The sequence below is a fragment of the Aptenodytes patagonicus genome, chromosome W, assembly GCF_965638725.1.
Source record: "Aptenodytes patagonicus chromosome W, bAptPat1.pri.cur, whole genome shotgun sequence".
Classification (NCBI taxonomy): Eukaryota; Metazoa; Chordata; class Aves; order Sphenisciformes; family Spheniscidae; genus Aptenodytes; species Aptenodytes patagonicus.
In genome coordinates this window covers 38,659,515-38,677,154 of record NC_134981.1, presented here as the reverse complement: position 1 = coordinate 38,677,154, position 17,640 = coordinate 38,659,515, and the positions used below count along the sequence as shown (strand labels likewise).

Here is a 17,640-nt window from a genome sequence, read left to right as displayed (position 1 = left end):
TATGAAAAAAAGTACTTCAGCATTCCAACTTGTCACTTTTGTTTTCTCTTCAGATTATTGTTCCAGGTGTGTTTGTGCTTACGTTGATGTAGGATTACATTTTGAGAATCATGTATAATTGGTAGATTTTCAGTCTGCATGGATATCCCTGCTTCAGGACCCTAAAAAAAAAAAAAAATCTGTGTTTGGCAACAAAAGGTTAAATAGAACCAGACTTGAACTAGAGGGACAGCAAAAATGTTTTTTTTTTTTTCTTTCATTTCAGTATATCTTCTCTACCATGTAAGATTATTACAGTTCTGCTGCTAAATAGACATTTCAGGAATAGATGCTCAACTCTTCCCCCCTTCCCCCAGCTAACAGAAAGCCTCTCATGATATTCTCATTCTGAAATCTCATAGCCTGAAGCGATTCCTGGTTTATTGCCAGAACTTGTAGAACAACAATCCCCCCCCCCCCCCCCCCCCAAATCCAGTCCCATATCAGGTCTTGCTTACATGTATTACAACTCCTCAAATAAGCAAGAGCTCTTGTATTTCACAGGCTATTTATAGACTCAGTGTAAAACTATTTCCACATAGCTGAAGTTGCACAGAAGAACAAAACAATTTGTTTGCAATTGTACTTAATTTTTCTGTATTGGCACAAAATGTCATTAATATAGTAACAATTTAGTTGCTGTATTCAGTTTTGTCTGAGCTCTTCTTCTATGATTAGCTTTCCCAAAGATTTTCTATAGGTTTGGAAAGTGATGATAGCATGCTTGCCTATATGCCTTATCTGTTCTTCAGGACCTTCTGCAAACTCTAGATGGATGGAAAGATACCTCATGGACAGACTGAGTCCCATTTCTGTATGGTATCAGTCAGCGGGCACAAGTCAGTCCTGTATTTTCCACCAGCCCTAACTGCAACGGTGACATGGATGGTGGGGTAGCCACTGTCCTTGTGGGTGACCTGAAGACAGTTGTAACAGCCTCTGTTGATCACTTTTTGTCTTGTTAGTCCAGTAATTCTCAGTCAGGGCTGCTGTTTGGTTTGCCTTACTCTACTCAGAGGAAATAACTTGACATCCATGTTGCAAATAGAAGTAAATGGAATTAAATGTGGTAAGATATATTTTTCTTAAATGATTATCATCTACCCAAATGTGGTTTGTATTAACCTTTTCCTTCTTTCACAGGCAGGACTGAATGTTTTGGGCAATTACATTACATCACCCAGTGGGTTGAGTTTTGTTTTTATTCTTATGAAACCTAGGGTTTTAATCTGACAGGAGGATTGTTCACGTTGCAGTGATTTCTAGTTCTGTGTCAGCATCTTCTCTAGTAATAACTGCTTCATTTTGAATCTTGTTGGTGAAGGTGAAACTCTCAACTGTGGTCATAAACACTGGGCCAAAACCTCTGCTGGCGTAAACAACATGGTCCGTGGGAGCTGTAATTGCTTACATTCTGGCACGGGGTCTTGTAGCCCGGAATATAAAATAAATTTTCTGGACTGTGGCCTTTTAAAATATACAGACTGTACTTTAAATAACACACCAAAAATCCGGCTCTTCTTACAACATTATTACACATTTTCTGGTGCAAGCAAGTAAAGACAGGTTAATAGCATTATGACTGCCATTTGATAGAGTGGGATCCTGGGTAAAGAAAACAATTAAGCCCTTCAAGCATGTTGTGAAGTGCCTTTTCTGCACATGAATGATTTCCTGAAAGACTCTTAAGTTTGATATACTGCGTTATATTCATCCCTACTGATACACAATATACTGTTGTATACTGCACTGTATATGCACTGTAGTACTGATATATAGGTAATATAAACACCAGTAATTTCAAGTTTCAAATACCCAGAGAAATTCTAAATTCTTGCCACATTTTAAAAATGTTTCTGCAAACCAGCATTTTAATCTGCATATTGAATTAAACAGTATATGAAATAAGTTAGTCTATTGAATTCATTAAATATATGAGGCAAGAATAAAAGGAAGTTAATTGTCAGGAATTGGAAAGTTTTTGAGATGAATTATCCATCTGCTCATTTACACTGCAATTTGTGTTCCAACACAGTGCTCAGATCAGGGCTATATAGGACATTCTCCAAAGGTGCCTTCCGACCTCAGCTGTTCTATGATGCTGTGAAGAAGGAATATGAAACCTCCCTCAAGCCCTCAGATGCCAGTTACAGAGGCACACAGTATGATACTGCAACTGGGACTTGCCTGTACTTATTTTTGTGAGCACAGTGGTTGGGTATGGGAGCTAGGCTGTTCTGTGCAGGAGTAAGATTTTTTTATTTTGGGTTGGTCTACAGACATCTGTTGAAAATTTTTACCTGTGAAAGAAAAAGATAATCTGTTACTATATGAAAATAATTGTAAATAATATGGTGCACTGTAGATCTCTGGCTTCTAGAATAATGAAAACTTACTTAGTAAATCTCAGAAATATGTAATAACAAGAAACCACCAACTGAAAAAAGCTGTTGCTTTGTTCTCTTTACATTTGTTTAAAAGAGTGACTGATTTAATATAACCTTCATGTGTATCCTTATCACTTCCTCTCATATAATATAGTAATTGGTCTTAAAACAGGCACAGTCCAGTAGCTAGGTCCATGTAAGAATATTTGGACACTAAATCTGTAGAAATGTTCAACTAGATGGATTTGATTTCAGAATTGGAGCTTTAGTTTGCAAACTTTTCTAATAGGGTCTCAGCCTTTCTAAGTACTAGAACACAAATGGAGTTCAACTGCTGGTTGGAAATCAGGCTGGTGGAAGTCTGTCAGCGGTAAAGATGGGCTTTGAGACGGTTTTGCTGCAGATGAAAACATAGCAGAACTGATATAAACTGATAGTGATTCTAATTAAACTATGTTTATGGCAATTTCATTTTTACCAAGAAAAATAGATACTGGAAAATGAAAGGTTAATTGGCTAACTGTGGCATTTCACTGGCTAAGATTAAAGTTAACTTTGGTCTAGTACTATTAAAAAGACAATGTGTTAGATGATGTAATGTATTTCACTACATAAATGATACATCAAATATTATTAAAAAAGTAGAAACTCAAGCTCCAAATCAACATTTTCCCCAGATCCTTTCCCTGAGTTGATCTTATTCTGTGATGTTCGAGTCCCTCAAATTTTTCTTTTTTGTTATCCCCAAATCTGAGATGAGCCTTGTAAGGAGTCTTGAGTTGTCTTACCAAACAGCTGCTCGTCCAGCATGGCATTGCAACATAGCTCATTGCAAAGCAAACATATGCTCTGTCAGCACGCAGAGATGAGGGAGACACAGGCTGGATGTAGTAGGACATCTTAAGCAATAGGAAGAAATGGAATGATATAAATTGCCTTGGCGGCTTTGTAGCTGGTACTTGAAAATACCTATGTATTGTTGGGCTGTGCAAGATAAAGCTATAGGAAAATAGTTGTAGAACAGTTTCCTAGAGGTGCACTGAAGTAATTGTCAAGACTTCTGTAACTATGTTACTGGCTAAATGGATTCTGTGTGAAAGGAGCTAAAGTGGTGTTTATCAGACAAACCCCCATGTTATAGTGCAGTCTTCAGCTCAGCGTGGAACAAGATTCTGCTCCAAAGCCCACAGCAGTTGATAGACATTGGATCAATCTATTAGCTCCCATGGGTAAAGCTGATGTGTATTGGGCTAAAGCATGAAGAATCTGTTATGGATGAGCTGTGTCTAATAGAAACAGACTTTGGTTTCCTTTTCCCATGTTTTACTCTTTATTTAGTCTTTAACACCTCTTCAAGGTGATCACAAGGTGGGTGTAAAAGTTGGTAAATGTCTTCTATACATATCACATCCACTGTGCAGAAATAAATAAATATATCAATTCCAAAATATCAGAGAAACAAGCCAGCTGCTCCCATTAGTGCAATTCGAGCTATATTGGTTTCATTGTGATGCTTATGCTGAGAACTAATGGCTTATTATGTATATACCATTATAGCTTTGATGATGGGAGGTTGCTTTTTCTATCAAGAAATATGTTTATTTCATAAATGGGGATATCTGGCAGCAAAACAACAGTACAAAGTATAATCATGTTTGCAAGGCTGATATGAATGCTTGGAAATGAATCCTTGTTGTCTAAAAGATCTGTCATCAAGTGGAAGTATTCTTCTGCTCTTCCTTCCTACCTGCTCCACATATCATCCGAGAAAAAAGTTTTTCTTTCTTTAAGACATCTTTGTCATCCTCAAGAGCATATTTATGATGGCATTTGGTTTTGAATGAAATGGAAAGGAGGCAATTTCATGATTATAAAATGCAGGACTGTTCTTCATTTAATTTTGTTTATTGACATTTTTTACAGGTTGTTCTTGGATTTTCCTTTGCATTTGGGTAGGTGAACCACATTGTGGTGTGTTTTGTGGAAAAGCTGTAAATGTTATGATGAATGTCCCACTGTAAACCAGTCCTTCCATTTGAGAAAGAGCGAGCCACCCTGATCAGCTTTGCTCTACTCTTTTCTGGCCAAGAAGTGCTTCCTGTTGGACTATACCATACTGCTTATGCCAACATAAGAGTAATAGTAGCCTATTTTTTACATTACCTATTCAAGCAACTAGAAGGAAGCAACTGGGCTGCTGTACAAACCTGTAATAAAGTATTGCCTTAGACCTGGCAGGTTAGTAATCTAAAAGATGAGTGGGTGATAGAAGGAGGCTCCAGCTGGTTAGAGGGTGCTAAGAGCTGCCTTACCATTTGAGACAGGCCTCCTTTTACCCATATCACTTGGAATTTTTCTACTTAGACCATTTTCCCCATGGAAAGTAGGTGGCAGTACATTTTGCAAAAAGAGATGATTGCAAAGCTCATAAATACAAAATGCTTCAGATTGTGGATGCCAGCTCAGCACTGTGGCTGGCAAGGACTCTTGCAATATTGGCAGTACTTCTTGGTACAGTTCGTCTTTGCTCTCCCCAGCAGAGGGCAAGACAAAGTAGTTATTCTGAGAGAAACCAGTGGCATGATAGTAAGGTAAGTCTCATTGCTACACACAGCAACCTCTCCCCTTTGTATAAGTGTTAAGGCTTAGCTAGTAAATTGACTCATCTTTCATTTTCAGGAGCATAGAAAACAGAACAAAAAACCTCCAAAAATCCTCATCTATATGCCAGCTGCCTTAGTAGCAGTAAGCACAAAAAATAGCTCTGACTTTAATAAAAGGCATGGTCATGCAAGACAATCAACACTGTGTGTCAGCTGAGAAAATAATTTTCAAATTGAGTTCCTCTAGATTATTGATACCCATAATCCTGTCCTGGATATTCAGTGATTAGGAAATTACATGTAGCCCCCACGGTCATGACTTGAGAAAGGGCGTATTAACACTTCAGTGTCCATCAAAGACCAGATGTTGTTTTTTCCCTCAGCTAGGCCTCCTGCAGAAAAAAACCCCAAACAAACCCCAATGAGGAAATGTCTTTCTGAGAGAGCTGCCTGCACAGCGCTGCCAGCTGGGCTGGAGCCAGGCTTACTTTGCTTCTGATCCCTGTAAGTCCTGCAGGCACAGTGCACTGGAGACCTGGAGGCCCTGGAGCTCATACAGTAAATGCAGGTCTAATTCACAGCAAGTCAGGTGGCTTTAATTACAGGGGCAGACAGATTTAAACCACACACATAGGCGTGAAGAGAGATAAGCAGATCTTTTTATCGTGAAGAAATGTTAGATAGTATCTGGGTTGTTCAATGTATTCCTGTCAGACACTGTCTCCTTGTATTGGGTCTGGCTGAGATGGAGTTAATTTTCCCCATAGCAGCCCTCATAGTGCTGTGCTTTGTATTGGTAGCTAGAAAGGTGTTGATAACACACCAGTGTTTTGGCTACTGCTGAGCAGTGCTCCCACAGCATCAAGGCTGTCTCTCCAACATGCCCCTCCTCACCCAGTAGGTTGGGGGTCGGCAAGATCTTGGGAGGGGACGTAGCCAGGACAGCCGACCCAAACTGACCAAAGGGATATTCCATACCATGTGATGTCTGCTCAGCAATAGAAGCTAAGAGAAAGGAGGAGGAGGGGGGGGCATTTGTTATTATTATGTTTGTCTTCCGGAGCAACCCCTATGAATACTGAAGCCCTGCTTCCTGGGAAGTGGTTGGACATCGCCTGCTGATGGGAAGTAGAGAATAAATCTTTTGTTTTCCTTTGCTTCTGCGCATGGCCTTTGCTTTTGCTTATTAAACTGCCTTTATCTCGACCCACGAGGTTTTTTTCTTACATCTTATTTTCTCCCCCCACATCCTGCTGAGGAGGGGAGTGATAGACGAGCTTGGTGGCACCTGGCATCCAGCCAGGGTCAACCCACCACAGTCCTTACAAGCTTTTATTTCACATGCTTCAGTGGAAGTCCTTTATGACAGCTACAGATATCTTTTTATTGTTGGAAAGTTTTGTTAAAGGGAGCTGGTGCACAGAGAACTGAGCTTAAAGCAGACTGAGGCTTTTGTTTCTCTGAGGTAGATAACAAACTGTCAGAGATAAAATGACTTATTCTTCCTTTGGACATGCAAAGACAGCTCCCATTGTAACAATTAGAAGATTTCCCAAAATTGATATGATTTCGCCCTCATTCATGCATGTAGACTGCTGGTCCTATACTGAGACCCTCTGCAGATCGTGGAGCACTGAATGGATGCACAGCGTCCATCTTGATTCATTTGCCTGGTTGCAGCTTTTTGTCATAGGATATTCATAGAAAACTACCTGTCCTTCTGTCCAGAGCAAACAAGGATTTAACAATACAGTATTTTACAGTCTTCAGAAAAATCTATAATCGCATTTTAAATAACATAGTAGTTACTTCCACATCAAATAGAATCATTAAGGTTGGAAAAGACCTCTAAGTACATCGAGTCCAACCATCAACCCAACACCACCATGCCCACTAAACCATGTCCCTAAGCGCCTCATCTACTCGTCTTTTAAATACTTACAGGGATGGGGACTCAACCACCTCCCTGGGCAGCCTGTTCCAATGTTTCACCACTCTTTCAGTAAAGAAATATTTCCTCACGTCCAATCTAAACCTCCCCTGGCGCAACTTGAGGCCATTTCCTCTCGTCCTATCGCTAGTTACTTGGGAGAAGAGACCGACACCCACCTCGCTACAACCTCCTTTCAGGTAGTTGTAGAGAGCGATGAGGTCTCCCCTCAGCCTCCTCTTCTCCAGGCTAAACAACCCCAGTTCCCTCAGCTGCTCCTCATAAGACTTGTTCTCCAGACCCCTGACCAGCCTCGTTGCCCTTCTCTGGACACGTTCCAGCACCTCGACGTCCTTCTTGTAGTGAGGGGCCCAAAACTGAACACAGTATTCAAGGTGCGGCCTCACCAGTGCCGAGTACAGGGGCACGATCGCTTCCCTGCTCCTGCTGGCCACACTATTTCTGATACAGGCCAGGGTGCCATTGGCCTTCTTGGCCGCCTGGGCACACTGCTGGCTCATGTTCAGCCGGCTGTCAACCACCACCCCCAGGTCCTTTTCCGACAGGCAGCTTTCCAGCCACTCTTCCCCAAGCCTGTAGCACTGCATGGGGTTGTTGTGGCCGAAGTGCAGGACCCGGCACTTGTCCTTGTTGAACCTCATACAGTTGGCCTGGGCCCATCGATCCAGCCTGTCCAGGTCCCTCTGCAGAGCCTTCCTGCCCTCGAGCAGATCAACGCTCCCGCCCAACTTGGTGTCGTCTGCAAACTTCCTGAGGGTGCACTCCATCCCCTCATCCAGATCATTGATAAAGATATTGAACAAGACCGGCCCCAAAACCGAGCCCTGGGGAACACCGCTCGTGACCGGCCGCCAACTGGATTGAACTCCATTCACCACAACTCTCTGGGCCCGGCCGTCCAGCCAGTTTTTGACCCAGCGCAGAGTACACCTGTCTAAGCCGTGAGCCGCCAGCTTCTCTAGGAGAATGCTGTGGGAGACGGTGTCAAAGGCCTTGCTGAAGTCCAGGTAGACTACATCCACAGCCTTTCCCTCATCCACTAGGTGGGTCACCTGGTCATAGAAGGAGATCAGGTTGGTCAAGCAGGACCTGCCTCTCATGAACCCGTGCTGGCTGGGCCTGATGCCCTGGTTGTCCCGCTCATGCCTTGTGAGCACCCTCAAGATGAACCGCTTCATAATCTTCCCTGGCACCGAGGTCAGGCTGACAGACCTGTAGTTCCCCAGATCCTCCTTCCGGCCCTTCTTGTGGATGGGCGTCACATTGGCAAGCCTCCAGTCGTCCGGGACCTCCCCCGTTAACCAGGACTGCTGATAAATGATGGAGAGCGGCTTGGCAAGCTCCTCCGCCAGCTCCCTCAGCACTCTCGGGTGGATCCCATCTGGCCCCATAGACCTGTGAGCATCCAGGTGGCGTAGCAGGTCGTTAACTGCTTCCTCTTGGATTATGGGGGATTTATCCTGCTCGCCGTCCCTGTCTTCCAGCTCAGGGGGCTGAATACCCTGAGGATAACTGGTCTGCCTGTTAAAGACTGAGGCAAAGAAAGCATTGAGTACCTCAGCCTTTTCCTCATCCTCAGTGGCAATGTTCCCCCCCGCATCCAATAAGGGATGGAGATTCTCCTTGGCTCTCTTCTTGTCATTAATATATTTGTAAAAACATTTTTTGTTGTCTCTAACGACAGCAGCCAGATTGCGTTCTAGCTGGGCTTTTGCCTTTCTCATTTCCTCTCTGCAGGACCTAACGAGATCCCTGTACTCTTCTTGAGTCGCCTGCCCCTTCTTCCACAAGCGGTAAACTCTCCTTTTTTTCCTGAGTCCCAGCAAGAGCTCCCCGTTCAGCCAGGCTGGTCGTCTTCCCTGCCCGTTCTTCTTACGGCGTATGGGGACAGCCTGCTCCTGCGCCTTTAAGACTTCCTTCTTGAAGAAGGTCCAGCCTTCCTGGACCCCTTTGCCCTTCAGGACTGTCTCCCAAGGGACTCTCTCAACCAGCGTCCTGAACAGGCCAAAGTCTGCCCTCCAGAAGTCCATGGTTGCGGTTTTGCTGCCCCCCCTCCTTACTTCACCAAGAATCGAGAATTCTACCATTTCATGGTCGCTAAGCCCAAGACGGCCTCCGACCACCACATCTCCCACCAGTCCTTCTCTGTTTGTAAGCAGCAGGTCGAGCGAGGCACCTCCCCTGGTAGGCTCACTTACCAGCTGTGTCAGGAAGTTGTCTTCCACACACTCCAGGAACCTCCTAGACTGCTTCCTCTCTGCCGTGTTGGATTTCCAGCAGACGTCCGGGAAGTTGAAGTCCCCCACGAGAACAAGGGCTAGCGATTGAGAGACTTCTGCCAGCCGCTTGTAGAACGCTTCATCCGCCCCTTCATCCTGGTTGGGTGGTCTATAACAGACTCCCAGCGGGATATCTGCCTCGTTGGCCTTCCTCCTCATCCTTATCCATAAACACTCGACCTTATATTCATCACAATCTTTGAGCTCTAGACAATCGAAACACTCCCTAACATACAGGGCCACCCCACCGCCTCTCCTTCCTCGCCTGTCCCTTCTGAAGAGTTTATAGCCATCCATTGCAGCACTCCAATCATGAGAGTCACCCCACCATGTTTCTGTGATGGCGACTAAGTCATATCTCTCCCACTGCACAATGGCTTCCAGCTCCTCCTGTTTGCCGCCCATGCTGCGTGCATTGCTGTAGATGCACTTGAGCTGGGCTATCGATTTCGCCCCCGGCATCGGCACGCCACCCCTAGGCTCATCTCTAGTGAGCCTGGTTTTATCCCCTTCCCCCTTCGAACCTAGTTTAAAGCCCTCAGCCCTTTAGGACATTTCTTCTTAATGAAGTAAGTTTAACTTAGATGAGTGACCTAAGAAAGAAAAGTTGACTGAGGTAAATTAATAATGGCTGGAAGCAGATAAAGGTGTGAGATGGGACAAAAGCGTAAAGAAATCTGTGGGGGGAGCCCTGCAGAATTATATAGAAACGCAAACCAAAAATAACTAATAATCCCTGAGAACACTGCTGAAAAGAATTTGAATTCAAAAAGGGAAGATAAAATGTAGGGATACATACAGTAAGGTTACAAAAATGTGTAATTTTCCTATGGTAAATTTACCACTGAACATCCTGGTCTAACAATAGTACTGTGGTCCATGGTAAATTTACCACAGGAAGACTAAATTTTTGGTGGTTTGAAGCTATCAAAGAATAAGGGCAGTGTAAACGTTTTAGGAGAATTTTGTGTGCAACTTAAGAAAGCCAAGATGAATGTAAAGAGAGCTGGAAAGCCACAGAGCAGTTGGCCGGAGATCTCTTTCAGCAGAAGGTTCAAAATATTAGAAAATATCCTTTGAATATTTAGAAAATGTAATTAACAATTTGATTGAATTGTTAACACAGGACAGAAATTTAATAGCCATCTTCAAAGCAATCATTCCTTTCTCAGATAAGAAGCTATTGGATATAATATGTTTGAATGTCAATGAAACAGTTTAATACCATGCAATAAACACAGAAATACTGGAAAAGGGTCAACAAGATAAAGTTAATCACATGGCACAGAAAGCTTGTTAAGCAGGTGGTAAAGAGAGTGATCATAAAAAGTCCAATTCTTTGTCCCTTTCTGGTTTGAGCAGTACATGCAACTTGAATCACACTGAATGAAGCACAACCTGCTATAATGGACCCAGAATTAGGTCCAAAGATAGGATGTCCCAGTGGGGAAGAATAAGGAATAATGCAATCAAAATCAACCCAGGGACTTATATCACACATCATATATTCTCTATCAGCCACATTCAGGACAGTTCAAATAATATTTGGAGGTGGACATCTCACAGACAGTCCAAGCAGGTATTTATCATGAGAATGCTTTTATTTATATTTATATTTATATGGAAGCCACCGAGGCGAAGGGCTCCGGAGCGGAAGATCGCGCCGGGGGACCCTTCCTAAAGCGGCAAAACCGCGGCAAAAACCGCGAAGGCAAAAGCGCAGGGAGTGAGAGGGTGCCCCAGCCCCCCGCCTCCCCGAGCCGGAGGAGGGAGCTCCTGACGAGCGGCAGCTCTGACTCAGCGTGGGCGGGGACAAGAGGGACGGCGGCCAAACCCCCTCACTTACAAGAGCAGCCCCCAGGGAGCGTGGCGAATAGGGCGTGGTGCGGCAGTTCGCGCAGGCAGGGCGTGCAGGGAAGGCGAGCGGGCGGGCGGGCCTCCAGGCTCTAGAGGCCAACTCAACTAGTAGTCATCGCCCTCCCAGAAGAGGACCCAGCTATGGTTTCCACTCGGCCGAAAGCCATTGCCAGAAGGAAATGTGGCGACCCAGATGGAGCCCTCACACAAGCATACAGCTGTCCAGGTCTCTGGCTGCAGGGAGTGCCTGAGCCTGTCACTTGTATTGGAGGGCAGCAGAGATGACACCTGTGTGCGGTGTGACCAGGTGGATGATCTGCTCAGCCTGGTGGCAGAGCTGAAGGAGGAGGTGGAAAGGTTAAGGAGTATCAGGGAGTGTGAGAGGGAGATAGATTGGTGGAGCTGCACCCTACCATCCCTGAGGCAAAGGCAGCAGATGGAGGCTCCACAAAAAGCAGAGGATCCCCTGCCTTCTTGCCACCAGGTAGAAAGAGGGGACCTAAGCGACAGGGGGGGAATGGAAACAGGTCCCTGCTCGGGGTGCCAGGCGAACCCCTGCCCAGCCTCCCTCACCTTCCTGGTTGCCTTTACACAACAGATATGGGGCCCTGGAACTTGAGGGCCAGGCAAACGAGGATGTAGACAAAGGTCCATCCAGGGGGTCGCCTAGGGTGAGGCAGTCAGTCCCATGCATTATGACTGCTGCTGCTAAGAAAAAAAGGAGGGTAATTGTCATAGGTGATTCCCTTCTGAGGGGAACAGAGGGCCCTATATGCTGACCGGACCCGTCCCACAGGGAAGTCTGCTGCCTCCCTGGGGCCCGGGTCAGAGACATCACTAGGAAGCTCCCTGGTCTGGTACGGTCTTCCGATTACTACCTGCTGCTGGTTATACAGGCTGGCAGTGATGAGGTTGCAGAGAGAAGTCCTGCAGTGATCAAAAGGGACTTCAGGGCACTGGGGCGACTGGTTGAAGGATCGGGAGCACAGGTAGCGTTTTCCTCTATCCCTACAGTGGCTGGGAAGAATACTGAAAGGAGCAGGAAAACACACCTGATCAACACGTGGCTCAGGGGCTGGTGCCATCAGTGGAATTTTGGCTTTTTTGGTCATGGGGAGGTTTACATGGCACCGGGCCTGCTGGCAACAGATGGAGTTCAGCTGTCTCACAGGGGGAAAAGGATCCTCGCTCATGAATTGGCGGGGCTCATCGAGAGGGCTTTAAACTAGGTTCGAAGGGGGAAGGGTGCCGTGGTTTAATCTCAGTCAGCAACTAAGCACCACGCAGCCGCTCGCTCACTCCCCCCGGTGGGATGGGGGAGAGAATCGGAAGGGTAAAAGTGAGAAAAACTCATGGGTTGAGATAAAGACAGTTTAATAGGTAAAGCAAAAGCCACGCATGCAAGCAAAGCAAAACAAGGAATTCATTCACTACTATTCATCGGCAGGCAGGTGTTCATCCATCTCCAGGAAAGCAGGGCTCCATCACGCATAACGGTTACTTGGGAAGACAAACGCCATCACTCCAAACGTGTCCCCCCCGCTTCCTTCTTCCTCCCCCAGCTTTATATACTGAGCATGACGTCACATGGTATGGAATATCCCTTTGGCCAGTTTGGGTCAGCTGTCCTGGCTGTGCCCCCTCCCAGCTTCTTGTGCACCTCCAGCCTTCTCAGTCGGTGGAGTATGGGAAGCTGAAAAGTCCTTGACTAGTGTAAGCACTACCTAGCAACAACTAAAACATGGGTGTGTTATCAACATTGTTCTCGCCCTAAATCCAAAACACAGCCCTGTACCAGCTACTAGGAAGGAAATTAACTCTATCCCTGCCGAAACCAGGACAAAGGGGATAAAACCAGGCTCACTAGAGATGAGCCTAGGGGTGGCATGCCAATGCTGGGGGCGAAATGGATAGCCCAGCTCAAGTGCATCTACACCAATGCACGCAGCATGGGCGGCAAACAGGAGGAGCTGGAAGCCATTGTGCAGCGGGAGAGATATGACTTAGTCGCCATCACAGAAACATGGTGGGGTGACTCTCATGATTGGAGTGCTGCAATGGATGGCTATAAACTCTTCAGAAGGGACAGGCGAGGAAGGAGAGGCGGTGGGGTGGCCCTGTATGTTAGGGAGTGTTTCGATTGTCTAGAGCTCAAAGATTGTGATGAATATAAGGTCGAGTGTTTATGGGTAAGGATGAGGAGGAAGGCCAACAAGGCAGATATCCCGCTGGGAGTCTGTTATAGACCACCCAACCAGGATGAAGGGGCGGATGAAGCGTTCTACAAGCGGCTGGCAGAAGTCTCTCAATCGCTAGCCCTTGTTCTCGTGGGGGACTTCAACTTCCCGGACGTCTGCTGGAAATCCAACATGGCAGAGAGGAAGCAGTCTAGGAGGTTCCTGGAGTGTGTGGAAGACAACTTCCTGACACAGCTGGTAAGTGAGCCTACCAGGGGAGGTGCCTCACTCGACCTGCTGTTTACTAACAGAGAAGGACTGGTGGGAGATGTGGTGGTTGGAGGCTGTCTTGGGCTTAGCGACCATGAAATGGTAGAATTCTCGATTCTTGGTGAAGTAAGGAGGGGGGCCAGCAAAACCGCAACCATGGACTTCTGGAGGGCAGACTTTGGCCTGTTCAGGACGCTGGTTGAGAGAGTCCCTTGGGAGACAGTCCTGAAGGGCAAAGGGGTCCAGGAAGGCTGGACCTTCTTCAAGAAGGAAGTCTTAAAGGCGCAGGAGCAGGCTGTCCCTGTACGCCGTAAGAAGAATGGGCGGGGAAGACGACCGGCCTGGCTGAACGGGGAGCTCTTGCTGGGACTCAGGAAAAAAAGGAGAGTTTACCGCTTGTGGAAGAAGGGGCAGGCGACTCAAGAAGAGTACAGGGATCTCGTTAGGTCGTGCAGAGAGGAAATGAGAAAGGCAAAAGCCCAGCTAGAATGCAATCTGGCCGCTGTCGTTAGAGACAACAAAAAATGTTTTTACAAATATATTAATGACAAGAAGAGAGCCAAGGAGAATCTCCATCCCTTATTGGATGCGGGGGGGAACATTGCCACTGAGGATGAGGAAAAGGCTGAGGTACTTAATGCCTTCTTTGCCTCAGTCTTTAACAGGCAGACCAGTTATCCTCAGGGTACTCGGCCCCCTGAGCTGGAAGACAGGGACGGCGAGCAGGATGAACCCCCCCATAATCCAAGAGGAAGCAGTCAATGACCTGCTACACCACCTGGATGCTCACAGGTCTATGGGGCCAGATGGGATCCACCCTATAGTGCTGAGGGAGCTGGCGGAGGAGCTCGCCAAGCCACTCTCCATCATTTATCAGCAGCCCTGGTTAACGGGGGAGGTCCCGGATGACTGGAGGCTTGCTAATGTGATGCTCATCTACAAGAAGGGCCGGAAGGAGGATCCGGGAAACTACAGGCCTGTCAGCCTGACCTCGGTGCCAGGGAAGATTATGGAGCAGTTCATCTTGAGGGCGCTCACAAGGCATGAGCGGGACAACCAGGGCATCAGGCCCAGTCAGCACGGGTTCATGAGAGGCAGGTCCTGCTTGACCAACCTGATCTCCTTCTATGACCAGGTGACCCACCTAGTGGATGAGGGAAAGGCTGTGGATGTAGTCTACCTGGACTTCAGCAAGGCCTTTGACACCGTCTCCCACAGCATTCTCCTAGAGAAGCTGGCGGCTCATGGCTTAGACAGGTGTACTCTTCGCTGGGTCAAAAACCGGCTGGACGGCCAGGCCCAGAGAGTTGTGGTGAATGGAGTTACATCCAGTTGGCAGCCGGTCACGAGCGGTGTTCCCCAGGGCTCGGTTTTGGGGCCGGTCTTGTTCAATATCTTTATCAATGATCTGGATGAGGGGATCGAGTGCACCCTCAGGAAGTTTGCAGATGACACCAAGTTGGGTGGGAGCGTTGATCTGCTCGAGGGTAGGAAGGCTCTGCAGAGGGACCTGGACAGGCTGGATCGATGGGCCGAGGCCAATTGTATGAGATTCAACAAGGCCAAGTGCCGGGTCCTGCACTTCGGCCACAACAACCCCATGCAGTGCTACAGGCTTGGGGTAGAGTGGCTGGAAAGCTGCCTGTCGGAAAAGGACCTGGGGGTGCTGGTTGACAGCCGGCTGAACATGAGCCGGCAGTGTGCCCAGGCGGCCAAGAAGGCCAATGGCATCCTGGCCTGTATCAGACATAGTGTGGCCAGCAGGAGTAGGGAAGTGATCGTGCCCCTCTACTCGGCACTGGTGAGGCCGCACCTCGAATACTGTGTTCAGTTTTGGGCCCCTCACTACAAGAAGGACGTGGAGGTGCTGGAGCGTGTCCAGAGAAGGGCAACGAAGCTGGTGAGGGGTCTGGAGAACAAGTCTTATGAGGAGCGGCTGAGGGAACTGGGGTTGTTCAGCCTGGAAAAAAGGAGGCTGAGGGGAGACCTCATCGCTCTCTACAACTACCTGAAAGGAGGTTGTAGCGAGGTGGGTGTTGGTCTTTTCTCCGAAGTAACAAGTGATAGGACGAGAGGAAATGGCCTCAAGTTGCGGCAGGGGAGGTTTAGATTGGATGTAAGGAAAAATTTCTTTACTGAAAGAGTGGTGAAACATTGGAACAGGCTGCCCAGGGAAGTGGTGGAGTCCCCATCCCTGGAGGTATTTAAAAGATGTGTAGATGAGGCGCTTAGGGACATGGTTTAGTGGGCATGGTGGTGTTGGGTCGACGGTTGGACTTGATGATCTTAGAGGTCTTTTCCAACCTCAATGATTCTATGATTCTATGATTCTATGTTTTAGTGGGCATGGTGGTGTTGGGTCGATGGTTGGACTCGATGATCTTAGAGGTCTTTTCCAACCTCAATGATTCTATGATTCTATGATTCTAAAGCCTCAATCCAGGAGCCCTTGCAAGGCAAACTCTCATTGTGCTTTATGCAAGCTTTTGTCTGAGAATTATGTTATATCCAGGCAGTGGCTAACAAATAATTCACTAACAACAGGGTCGTTAGCTCTCACTTTCACTTGATTACAACTCCTTTTTCTTTAGGTTAATATAAAGCCCATCTTCTAATATTTGCATCTCTCAGTGCTTTCAAAATAAGAAAATAATTCTTCAGGAAGTATCCACTGAATCAAGTGCCATGAGGAGAATCCTGCAAGTTTGGGATGCTTTTCTGGTTTCAACACTTTTTTTCACCTATGTCTGCTCAATTTATCATCATTGTTACTACAGCCTTTGTTCTTATACCTCAGCCCTTGTGTATGTCCAACTGATATGTAGATCTATAATTTTACTTGGGTAGTTTATTGTTACTTATGTAATATCCTACCATAACATTGCATTTTATTCTGCCAGGTCTTCAGGAGTACATAGTACGATGTTTTCCTTGTTCACTGCACTGTATAGAGGGTTAATTTTTCCCCTTGTCAGAATACTCTGGTGGGGTAGATATTACGATGCCAAAGAGAAGAATCATGTGAAGGGAGTCTGCTAAGCTGGCTTGTGGCTACCAGTAATTTAGAGGTGGGAGGAGGAGAGGGACAAGCTATGGACCACTTAACTGTTTTCAGGAAACCATGACAAAGTATTTTTCTTCCAAGTGAATGCCTCTGGAGATTATGTGGTTAGGTTGTATTAGTTCTCCTATATTTTCTGTCTCTTTGTATTAGTGTGCAGTTTAAAGCCTTCCTATATCTATAGCCAGCTTTGCTGGATAGAAATTCCCCACTAGCAGCTCTTGATGTTGCTTCTTATAATTAGCATTGCACTTTAGGGATGTCTGTGTTTCCTTTTCTTCCACCTTCCCTCCTTTTTCAATTCCACACCTGTGAATCCAAAGCTTTGACTTTCCCTTTGATGTCCTGCTCTGACCCTGAATGGCTTGACATTTTAACCATCATTTCACTCCTCTCTGCAGCAGCAAGCAAATACTATTCCCATTGCACTACTCTGGGAGGTAATTTATTTTCATAAAGAAGCACCATAAATGACTATAGATTAAATAAAATTTGCATCAGTATTTCTGGCTTCCTCCTGGAAACTGTCCTTGTGCATCACTGGGTGCTGTTTGAGTTGTATGTTACAGAATGCTGGCTGGTCTCCCAACCCTTTTATCTTTCCTCTTATATTTCACAAACAGACACACATATCAGATTTTAATATTAAATTGACTGTAACACCAACAGGGCCACTGAAGAAAAGAACAAAGATCTTTTTCTTCTTTGCTGAAATAAAGAAACATAAGCTATTTCAAGTATTTGTTGAGCAACCCATAGCAAAATTTGAATAACTTGTCTGTGGACTGTTTTACTTTTTAACTCCAGTTGAGGTTATTGCATTGGTAAATACATCTTTCCTTTCAAAGTCACTTTTTTCCTTTTTGATTCTGAAATTCAGTATTTACTGAAAGCAAAAGCCATTCCACAGATGTTTCCCACGTGGCTCTGTTGGTTGGGGCTTGAAAAGTCTTGATCTTTGACTCAAGGCTTTGCTGACAGAAGCCCTGTGTTCAGTTATAGCTATACTGGCATAA

At 46.0% G+C, this 17,640-nt stretch overlaps 1 long non-coding RNA gene across 1 annotated transcript in view; it reads right to left on the bottom strand.

Moving 5' to 3' along the window:
- LOC143172056 (uncharacterized) overlaps window positions 1-17,640 on the bottom strand; it is a 36,491-nt gene continuing 18,851 nt past the window's right edge. The window contains exon 3 of the long non-coding RNA XR_012997284.1: window positions 1-161. This is a non-coding gene — a long non-coding RNA (uncharacterized LOC143172056). The remainder of the gene's footprint in view (window positions 162-17,640) is intronic.